Genomic DNA, 11,385 nt, shown 5'->3' with positions numbered 1-11,385 from the left:
CACTTACATTGAAAACACATTTGAGGGGGATCTTAAACAGCCAGTATGAACCGGGGGAATGATTACAGCGAAGAAAACCTCTATCAGGGTTCATATGTACACCTGACTGTTGTTTTAAGACAGACTTGAAAAACTGTGAATCCGTCCTTGAAGTCCAATTTCACGCTGGGAACTCATGTCCCATGCATATTCAGTTTAATCTGTTTCCCTCCACCTGTCGGTCATGCAGCCTTTGCATTAGTTTCGGAGCAGCTTCAGAGCGCTCATTGGTTCAGGAGGAGGTGGCCAGACAGAGCAGTATCGGTTTCACACCCTCCTCATTCCCCTGCTGTTTCTCCTCCTTCACAATAATCAATTGTTCCTCTGCCAAAAAGATGATATGCCATGTGGGTGAAACTGCACAGAGCGATGACTTTTAAGCAACGAGTTCCTTTCACAGTTTGAAGAGGAAAGATGAGTGAGTACGTGTCACTCTGCAGGGAGTACACTGCTTTACAGTAAAATGTCCAGTTTACTCAGGCATCCATGTCTTTGTTATTATTGTACGTCCTTTAAGTTCCCGGCGGCGCAGTGCCATTGAGGAGAAAATGGGAGCTATTTTTATCCACAGGGTCACAGAGGAGAGAAACTAAGAGCTCCCACTCTGCTCCTTTTTCTTGATACCACGAACAGCGTTTCAAAGCGCAGCTCACCAGCGAGTCCACCAGTGAGTCACTGCTGTGTCCCATTATTGTCGACCTAACTTTATACAATGAAGATTTACGTCAAGTGCTGTTGAATCAAATATTTTGCGATGATTGTAGTCGTGTGCACGAACAGGATTTGGCAAAATGATTTTCACCAAATGCAAAAAAGCAAATTTGTACTAATAGTTTTGTGTACTTTGTTGACAAATTATCTTGGAGGCAGCAAACAAATTAAAAGTGATCATTACATAGACTGCAAATATCTTTTGTCGTGTCATTTTAGCATGCATGCTGGCATTTTAAAGCATATATAGTCCATTTTGTCATTTGCAGTCACAGTCAAGTGTAAGTGATTATTATGATGAGTATTTACAGTGAGGGGAAGCATGGAAATAACACACTAAGACTAAGACTAGAGAGACCTTAAGCCATGAGCGAGGCTGGATTACCAACCAGGCAAAGCAAGCAACTTCCCCTCAAAACCAGATATTCACTGCAGGTCAATAGGTTTTTGGTAATTTGATTAATTGCAGTTTTATTTAAGAAATTGCACCATCAAAGTACAATATCAACCAATGTGGATCCTGCATTATTATCTAATAGGACTGGGTCAAATTGTCTAAATTAATAAGCCTTTTTCACAGAAGACATTTTGATTTTTCATAGTAGGAAAAGCACAGGTGTTACTGATCACATTAACAATGTCTCTGATCTATTCAAGTGTGACAGTGAGCCAACATGCACAATATCAGGACCCCAAAACTGAATCAGCTAAATGGAATTCAGCCATAAGTAATCTGATCATTTACAGCTGTCTGTGATACTTGAACATGTCCAAATGTCGTCTGTGAAAAAAGGGCCTATGTTGAGGGCCAGACTTGTCGGGGCCCTGTGTCAAAATGTAGTTTTGAGAACTTAATTATTTCATTTGATATTATGCTTAAACATGGTGCATACATGGTACAAGATTAAACCTAGACAAGTTATAATGTAAAAGTTTACTCAGTTCAGATTTATGCATCACTAAATTAAAACAAGTTGCACCACAGGTGGAACTGTTGCATTTATATTGAAGAGTAAGAGAAGTAATATGGAAAATGGTCGACATACCTGACACTTACTAATGTTATCGCCAATAACATTAGACTAAATTGCCAAATAAGATATTTCCCTCTCACTACTAATTCTAAAAGACACATATTTCTCCAGGTATATGCAGATATAAATAAAACTAAATCACACTTACATTCACAAAGGATTATGTTTATCTTTTGGCCCCTAAAACTGCTTTCTTTTAGAAGTTATGTTACAGCTTGTGATGCTACAGTGACTTCCTGTTTACATAGTTAGTTGCTTCTTATTGGACAGCACTAAAGATGTTTCCTAGCAACCAGATCTACACACTACTTAAGTGTTTAATAGACATTTCTGAAGTTTTAATGGTGCAACCTGATTTAGAAAATCGCTGGTTTGAAACTAGTTAGTAAGAACTAGGAAGCACAAACTTAGTAATGGATTTACAAACAGCTGGTGCAACTGGTTTGTTTATTGTATGTGTGGCTGATAATGAAGGCAAATAATGAGGCTGCTGTACTGTACTGCTCTGTGCGCTACCTACAGAAAACCTTAAAGGACAGGTGAGCAATTTTTGTCTGTCTTAAAACAACAGTCAGGTGTCCATATGAACAGTGAAAGAGGTTTTCCTTGCTGTAATTATTCCTCCTGTTCATACTGGCTGTTAAAAGATCCCCTCCAAGTGTGCTTTCAATGTTGATAGAGGCCAAAATCCACAGTGTGTCCACACAGTCATTTTGTGCAAAAATGCAGTTTATCTGAAGCTTATATGAGGCTTCAGCAGTCTAAGTTAGTCATATCAAATGGATATCTGGCACATTTACAGACTTTTTAGCATCAAATTCCCTCTTTGTGTTTCCTCAGACAGTGTTTCCCTGATGAACTGTGGTGGAAATATAGTAACAAAAAAGGGACTTTGGCACTAAAAAGACTGTAACATTGAAAGACATCTATTTGACTTGACTCATTTGCACCACTTTGCATTACTTGATTCGACTCATTTGGACGGCTGAAACTTCATATTAGCTTCAGATAAACTTTTAAATACTTTTTTGCACAGAAGGAGGACTGTGGATTTTGTCCCCCATCACTGACATTGTAAGTGCATTATGAAGGGATCTTCTAATGGCCAGTATGAACAGGGGGAATGATTACAGCAAGAAAAACTATTTCAGTGTTCATTTGGGCAACTGACTATTGTTTTACTGTAAGACAGACTTGAAAAATTGTGAACCTGTTCTTTAATGATGCAACCTGATTTAGTAACTCACTAGATTGAAACTGGCTAATAATAACTAGGAAGGACTTGGTAGACATGACATATTAGCTACAATTATTCCAGCAGAGTGCACTGGTTTGTTTACTGTATGTGTGTCTGATAATGAAATCAAATAATGAAGCAGCCGTATTGTTCTGCTGTGTGCACTTTACTTAAAGGGAACTTTAACTTTACTTAAAGGGAACTTTAAGTTGACACCCACTGCAAAGGGAACTTTAACTTTACTTAAAGGGAACTTTAAGTAAAGTTAAAGGGAACTTTAAGTAAAGTGTAGAGGGTCTCCCATGAGTCTCTGACACAGGTGCACTGTCAAAGCCTAATGGGAGATGTAGTTGAATGTTTACACATTAATCATTCAGGTGTCTCTCTTAAATATAGATAGATCAATAGATAGATAGATAGATAGATAGATAGATAGATAGATAGATAGATAGATAGATAGATAGATAGATACTTTATTAATCTCAAGGGGAAAATAAAGATAATTAATAGATGCAGATATTTAAATAACTACAGACCTGATGATTTACTAGAAAGTGAGAAACATGTAATCCTTTATTAATGATTTATAATCATTAAAGTTTTGGATGGGTCAGCCTGGCTTGGCTCTATATCCTGATGGTCCACTTAGTTGTTTGTTCAGGGACATACACAAAGCCTATCCAGTGTGAATGCAGTCTCAGCATTTTGCAGCCTTTTCAAAAAACTCCTTGACAAAATGCTTTATATTTGATGTTTTGGTAATTCTGAACTGCTTCTTTTACAGATGTTCTACTTTATCCTGCTGATAATTTGTCTTTTTGTCTTCTAGCTTCACACAAAAGAAGATTTAGTAATAAACTCATGGGGGTGTTGTAAATAGTAAATCATTGTTTGATTGTCACAGTCACGATAGTCATCAGTCCTGCAATTATAATATAAATTGTATATATTATATATATAAATGATCTTGTGCGCACTCGATAATCTCCTGTCACGTTTTATTTTTACATACACTGTAGCTCGGTAAGAGGGCGGTACTTCTGCCCTGTGCTCATTTTTGGCAGGTTTTTCAGCTGCGGACAGATTTAATCTTGTACAATAGACGATCTTCGGCGGCGCTGGAGTCTACAGGTGCACGCCGGAAGTGACGTCGGCCGCTCGCTCACAAGACTCACTGGATTGGACAGTAAATAGACGGACCGAGAGAGAGCAGTCTGACATCTCCGAGGCACTCAACGGCGCTAAACGGTAATAATCCTCATTTTTATGACATTTATCGAAAGATAAAAGCTTAATAGTGGAGATTAAAACCTTCACATTGGAATAGTTTGACCAGAAACGATCGTGTTTGGTTGTGGGATGAAGCTAAATGTGCAGACTCAGGCAGCTGTCAATGAGCTGCGGTCTGAAGACATTATTACCATCAGACCATAAGACTGTTTATAGCAACTGTTTAGACTGTTTATGAATGAAGTTTTCTGTCAGAAATCATCTGCTGTCGCAAACCCTGCGTTAACAGAGCAAAGCTGTGCCACTAGTTTCAACCAGGAGGAGTCTAACAACTGATATAATAAACGTTTTACTTCTTATTCGCCTTTCATTATATAACCGAGTGGACAGTGTTGTTGAGGAGCTGCTGGACTGTTGGAGCTACTTAAAGACGCTTTTTCTGGTCTGTTTTAACCAGGAGGAGGAGGAAATTATAGGCTGCTCTTCACTGTCGCAGGACAGGAGGCTAAATTATAGTGGGTGGTGTAGAAATGTTTGTTTTTCAGTCAGATTGTACTTTTGTCAAGTATTTTGACTACGTGGCTCAAATGCAATGAAAGGTTGGTTCAGTAATTATTTCATCTGGATGTTATGTGATGAACTGAGCTGTCAGTTTATTACTGTGTTGTTCGATTTTTGTTTAAAGTATTTTAGATTCAACTTTTTTGGTAATTTTGGAGGCAGTAGTTTGTGGTGCTCTTGAATTAAATGGCGTTATACTGGGGTTGAGGTGTTTTTAATATTTTGTCCACCCCCATTTATATCAATGAGGGTAGAGTAAATGTTAGAAAAAACCTCTCAATATAATGTAATACAATTCAAGAGCTAAAACCAAATCAGAAATGGGACAAAGTAATTTATCTGCAAGTCATAAGTAAGTCATGAGTCATGAGTAACCTTACATTTACATTTTTATATTTTGTCAGTTAGAAAGAGCGCTTTGTTGTGGTTTTGTTTGTTTGTGTAATAAAAAATAATTATCATTAGAGTAAGAAACAACTGAAAGTAGACAAGTGCATAAGAAATACTATAAAGAATGAGAAAGTAGTGCAACAATCAGCAAAGGAACTAAGTCCTGAACATTATGCACACTCTACCAAATTTAATGCTGCCATGTAAATTTTTTTGAAAATAGTAACAGCTAATATACTGAAATATTAAATGTCTTTTTAAAATTATTTTTTTTTTTAAACTTTCAAATAAACTTGTGAACATCAAAAAGCAAAATGATCAGGTGTGCCTTGTTATGTTCCTCCTGCGACATAGAGCTCCAACTAACGATTATTTTCATTATCAATCAACCTGTCGATTATTTTCTTGATTAATCGATTTGTTACTTGGTCCATAAAATGTCAGAAAATGATGAAACATGTTGATCACTCTTTCCCAAAGCCCAAGGTGACGTCTTCAAATGTCTTATTTTGTCCTGACCAACAGTCCACAACCCAAAGATATTCAGTTTACTATCATAGAAGACTAAAAAAAACAGAAAATATTCACAATTTGAGAAGCTGGAATCAGACAATACAGACTTTTTTTTCTTAAAAAATGATTCCAAACGATTAATCGATTATCAAAATAGTTGGTGATTAATTGAATCGTCGCAGCTCTACCTGTGACACAATTTCAGAATAAACTTTTCCCTCCAGCTCGAGTAGTGTGTGTTCAAAGTAAATATGTCGCCATGAAAATGAAGAGTTGAGTCATTGCACGCCTTTTTATGAAATATTTTATTTTAATTTTTAGGGCTTAAGGAGGATATCAAATCATTCCAAGTCAAAAGGCGTAAGTGCAAGTGAAGTCATGAGTTGCAAGTGGTTTTTTTAAATTATTTTGCGAGTTAAAGCCTCCATATTTGACACAAACTACAGCCTCCTAAATGAACATGGAAACATTACAACCTCCATGAAGGTGGGATTTATTGCAGGGCTGTACCTAATAAATTGTCAACAGAGTATCTATTCAGGTTCAGAGGTGACGTGCAGTGATGATGAGTCTCAGTGCCTCCTGTCAGATGTGGGACTGATAATATCTCACCTGCCTGCTCTCTGCGAGCAGCGTAGCAGCTCTCAGAGGCCATCTGACACAAATCAGAGACGATCATTCATCCGCTTTTCACCAAGACGTGATGTCACAACAGTTTTATGTTTCAGCTGCTTTTCATTTCTGTTGCAACATACTTTGACAGTCAGTCAGCAGCAAAGAGCGTTACACGTGTGACCGGTGGATGCTGTGTGCTGTCACGGCTGCAGTGTTGCATTCCAGCCTCATTGTGCTGAGTGGGGCATTTCCAGTTAAGTGTCCACGTGTGTCACTAATGGCTTTGCCTCTCTTGTAACTCCTGCCGGTCCGTGGTGCATTTACAGGTCACTCTCAGCAGCAATCAGGCAAATGTAGTCCCCCACCAGCAGCGTGTTGAAGGCTACACCTCTCAGGTGTTCTTTGTGTTCTTAACTATGGCACAAAGACACCTAACACCAGGTTTACAGCAAACCCGAGCATCTACATGTGTGGGGGAGTTTGACCTTTTAAAAGCAAAGCTATCATCATGTACACACAAAAGCTCTTGTACAAGGAGTGTATTGACATTAAACCCACCAACAATGAATCTGCATACTGTTGTTCTTCTCACCAGGTTGCTGATTCTTCATCGGATCAGAAACTACAACATCCACTTTAGTTCTTTAGAGACATGACAAAGAAATCCTGGAATTTCTGTGTTGTGACCATTGCTTAAAGGATAAGGACCTGTATGCAGATTGGAAATTAGAATATTTATTGATTAGGTGAATCGAAAGCAGCATTTCATAATCATTGCAGTTGTTTAATCAAACAAAAATGGCAAAAATCCTGCAGCTCCATGCTTTGCAGATCTGATAATTTGCATATTTTCTGTATTTTATACATTTTAAATGTAATATCTTGACTTGAAAGAAATAACCAAAGACTCTCAGAACATGTGATGGCCATTTTTCACTATTTTTAACTTAAATTTGATAATTTCTTATTAAATCCCATGAAAAGCAAACCGAGCAGACCAAAACCAACAATGATTTGATCTTTGATCTAAACAACTGTTGCCTGTGCAGCCAAAGCCTGATATGTACAGTATCAGTATCTCAAAGTATATATCAGTGAGTCACACCGTTGCACTGTAGTTTATTTTGAGTCAGTACACTGTCCTGATGCTGTAAATACTCACTAACCCACCAAATATGTATTTATCCGCAGCTGAAAATAGTCCCCAACAAACACACCATTTGCCTCTCTTTGAGTTGCCAAACTTGGGATCTTGATAAGTTCATTCTTAAAATAGAAACAGTGGTTGACAAAACAATCTCATTTCAATGCAAATAGTATCCACACACTAAATCAAAGCGCCCTTTAATTTTATTTTGTGACGATTCAGCTTCGGTCTTCCTCTGGCAAAATTTAGTGTGCAGGTGCATTGCAGTTTAATTGATCCAGCACCTATAATATACCACCGAGGTTTTGTTGATATGCACATGACTGAACAATCTCACCACAAGGTCCATAGTAGCTATCCTGGAGCTTTCAGTTGTTGCACAGGATTTTCCTCAGGAGATGAAGTTTGCCCAGTTATTATGGAATTGTAGACATTCAAACTTAATTTTTCATCCATGTCCGCTTAATATATCGGCAAGATGGCGGCAAGTGCACATCGCGAGGTCATTGTGAGGTGCATCTCGCCAGGTCAGTGTGGAGGGGGCACCGTCTTCAGGGCTGACAGAGTAGCAGCAGCCTCAGGTAAAAAAAAGTAGTGGTGGTGCCGAATGCATTCATGTAAACGAAACACGGTGCTCAGACTCTGTCATCACTGATACCCACTACTCTGCTGATCAGTACCTCATTATTAAGTGCAGCCCTTCTACCTACCACGCAAGTTTACTTGCATTGTTGCTGCTGCAGTTTGTCCCTCCGGATGCTAATGCAAAAGTGGCCATGAAAGAACTTTGTGCTGCTATTAGCAAGCTGCATACCATGCACCTGGATGGGGCCTTTATTATCGCTGGAGACTTTAGTCACTGCACTTTGAGATCTGTACTTCCAAAGTTTCATCAGAATGTCTCCTGTACCACAAGAGGACATAAAACTTTGAACCATGTTTCCACCAATGTGGTTGATATCTACAAAGTCACACCCCGCCCCCACCTCGGGGACAGTCTGACCATCTCTTACTGTTCCTGCTCCCCAAGTACACCCCGGTCATCAAACACATGAAACCCTCAATGAAGACTGTCAAGATCTGGTTGGAGATTGACTCTCAGATCCACATCGACACTTAGACCAACTCTGTCTTGGATCACATCTACAGATGTGTGGACAGAGTGACAACACACAAAAAAATAAAGACTTTTCCCAAATCAGAAGCCCTGGATGAACAGAGTTCGCCTCCTCCTCAAAGCAAGAGATGCAGCCGTCAGGTCTTGAGACTGGGAGGCTTACAGCTCAGCCAGGACCAACCTGATGAGGGGAATCTCACAGGCTAAACATAGTTACAGACAGCAGATTGAAGAGCACTTCAACTCCTCTGACCCCTGTGGCAAGGCATACAGACAATCACAGACATCAAACCACCCAGCACTGTGCCCACAACCAGCTCTACCTCCCCAATGAGCTCAGCTACTTCTACACTTGCCTTGACAGGAGAAATAAGGAGGCCTTCCTACATGCAGATCTACCACCAGATGAGCAGCCTCTCACACTCTCCACCTCAGATGTTTGCTCCATCCTGTGCAAGGTGAATGTGTGGAAGGCAGCTGGCCCTGGTGGAATACCTGACCGCATGCTTAGAGCCTGTGCAGAGCAGCTGGCCGCGGTCTTTACGGACATTTTCAATCTGTCCCTGGCCCAGGCAGTTGTGCCCACAAGTTTCAAGGCCGCCTCCATCGTGCCGGTGCCAAAGCTATCCACTGCTGTGGCCCTGAATAACTTCCAGACTGTCACACTCACCCCCATCATTGCCAAGTGCTTTGAGAGACTGGATCTTTCACACTTGAAATCCTGTCTGCCTGCTACACTGGACCCACACCAGCTTGCCTACTGCCGCAACAGGTCAACAGAGGACGCCATCTCCACGGCACTCCACTCTGCCCTGACCCACCTGGACAGTTACAACTCTTATGACAGAATGCTGTTCATTGACTTCAGTTCAGCATTTAACACTGTAATTCCCTCCAAGCTGATCTCCAAGCTTACTCACCTTGGTATCAGCATATTTCTTTGCAACGGGACTCTGGACTTTCTGACTAACAGACCCCAGTCTTTTAAGTTAGACAACATCTCTCTCTCCACTATCACCCTGAAAATAACGGCGTGCCACAAGGCTGTGTACTGAGCCCTCTTTTCTACTCTCTGTTCACCCATTAGGGTGTTCCTGTCTATGGCTCAAACACGATACTAGACACTATAGTCAAGTTTGCAGATGACACCACTGTGGTCTGATCAGAGGTGACAACTTAGACTTCAAGAGGACTCGGAGCCATGCATGCACCCCCATCTACATAAACAGAGCTGTAGTAGAGTGCGTGTCAAGCTTCAAGTTCCTCGGCATCCACATCTCCAATGATCTCACCTGGTCCCTAAACTCCTCCATCCTGGTCAAAAAGGCGCAACAGCACCTTTACTTCCTACAGAGCCTTAAGAAAGCTCACCTGTGTCCCAGGATACTGGGGGACTTCTACCGCTGTACCACTGAGAGCATACTCACAAACTGCATCTCAATGTGGTATGGCAACTGCTCTGCATCAGACCATAAAACACTTGGGTGGGTGGTGAAAATTGCCCAACGCACGTGAAAACTTACCCACCATTGAGAACATTTATCACAAGCACTGCCGGGGCAGGATGAGAAGCATCAACAAGGATTCCTCTCATCCTAACCACGGACTTTTCACCCTCCGCTCATCTGGCAGGCATTACAGGAGCGTCAGAGGGAGGCTCAGAAAGAGCTTCTTGCCGAGGCTGTGACCCTGCCGAACTCCACACCACCACTCTAATAGCATCATTGCAATCATTACTGCACTGTTTACAGTACTTATACAAACTTGTAATTTGCACACAGTCTGATCCCCTACACAGTTCAAATAATGTTACTGTACATATAACCGACTGTACATATGTTGTTTATACTCTACATAGTTAACCAAATGTATATATGCTGTTTACACTGTACATACAACTTATTCTCTAACTCTGTGCACTTCTCCTCTGTATTCTGCATAATGACAATAGAGTTGAATATAATCTAATATATTAATATGTTTTTGACTTATTCTTTAAGATTTATACCTTAGGTAGAAATTAATGGGCTTGTTGAGATCCATAGACAGGGGAAGCTGGAAAGTATTGAAAGACGTTAAGAAATTGTTGGTTTTTGCTTTTTTGTTGTATTTTTTTCAAAATGAAAAAAACATAGAATGACACCTGCTTCATCCTCTTGATGCTGTTGTATGGTCACACAATGTTTATCCAAGTGTCAAGAGTACCATAACATCTGAGTTACTGAATCTGGAGTTGAGCAGAGTATCAGCAGAGGCATATGAAGGGTGGTCCTGATGCTGGCGTAGAGACAGGAAGCTGTATTTATGTAATTGACATGTGTAGCAACAGCAGCAGTGTGGCCCTGCAGCTGGTCTGATCTCTCTAATCCAGCCCTGGAGACTCGGCTTGTTTGTTTTGGGTCACATTTATATGGCGGTGGCTCCAGTGTCATGTCATATCAGGCTTAAAGAATAAGCTCATCACTGTGTTTCATCAGATGAAACGTAAAGTTTTTTTGACGAAAAAATACTGCTGTCTGATTTGAAAGGTTACACTGTATGTTTCAGTGATTGATTTCAGGTTTTGGATTTTCATTTTAAACTAGTCTTAAAGCTCCCACACACCAATGATTCACCCCCACAAGTGCTGTCAGTTATTTTTGGTGATTAGACTTCTCTATGTGGGCGTGTACAGGCTGTTTATTTTATTTACCTCCATCATTTACCTCCTTCACTCTCCTGTTGGCTTTGATGCCTTTACTAAGGCAGGACTAATCACCTGTGTGGGTGTTCAGGACCTTTAATTATCTGT

At 40.3% G+C, this 11,385-nt stretch overlaps 1 protein-coding gene across 3 annotated transcripts in view; it reads left to right on the top strand.

The window, feature by feature from the left end:
• Positions 1-121: 121 nt before the first annotated feature.
• Positions 122-11,385, top strand: part of si:ch211-45c16.2 (mitogen-activated protein kinase kinase kinase 13) — a 45,334-nt gene continuing 34,070 nt past the window's right edge. For 2 of the 3 annotated variants that reach the window (XM_044366054.1, XM_044366051.1), the window contains exons 1-2: positions 122-457; positions 4,086-4,269. The gene's annotated coding sequence lies outside the window, so the exon portion shown is untranslated. Of the gene's footprint in view, positions 458-4,056; positions 4,270-11,385 lie in introns of those variants that run through there. The other variant, XM_044366052.1, reaches the window with a different exon arrangement.

This window comes from Thunnus albacares, chromosome 11, assembly GCF_914725855.1.
Source record: "Thunnus albacares chromosome 11, fThuAlb1.1, whole genome shotgun sequence".
Taxonomy (NCBI): Eukaryota; Metazoa; Chordata; class Actinopteri; order Scombriformes; family Scombridae; genus Thunnus; species Thunnus albacares.
This window is presented reverse-complemented; position numbering and strand designations above follow the sequence as displayed.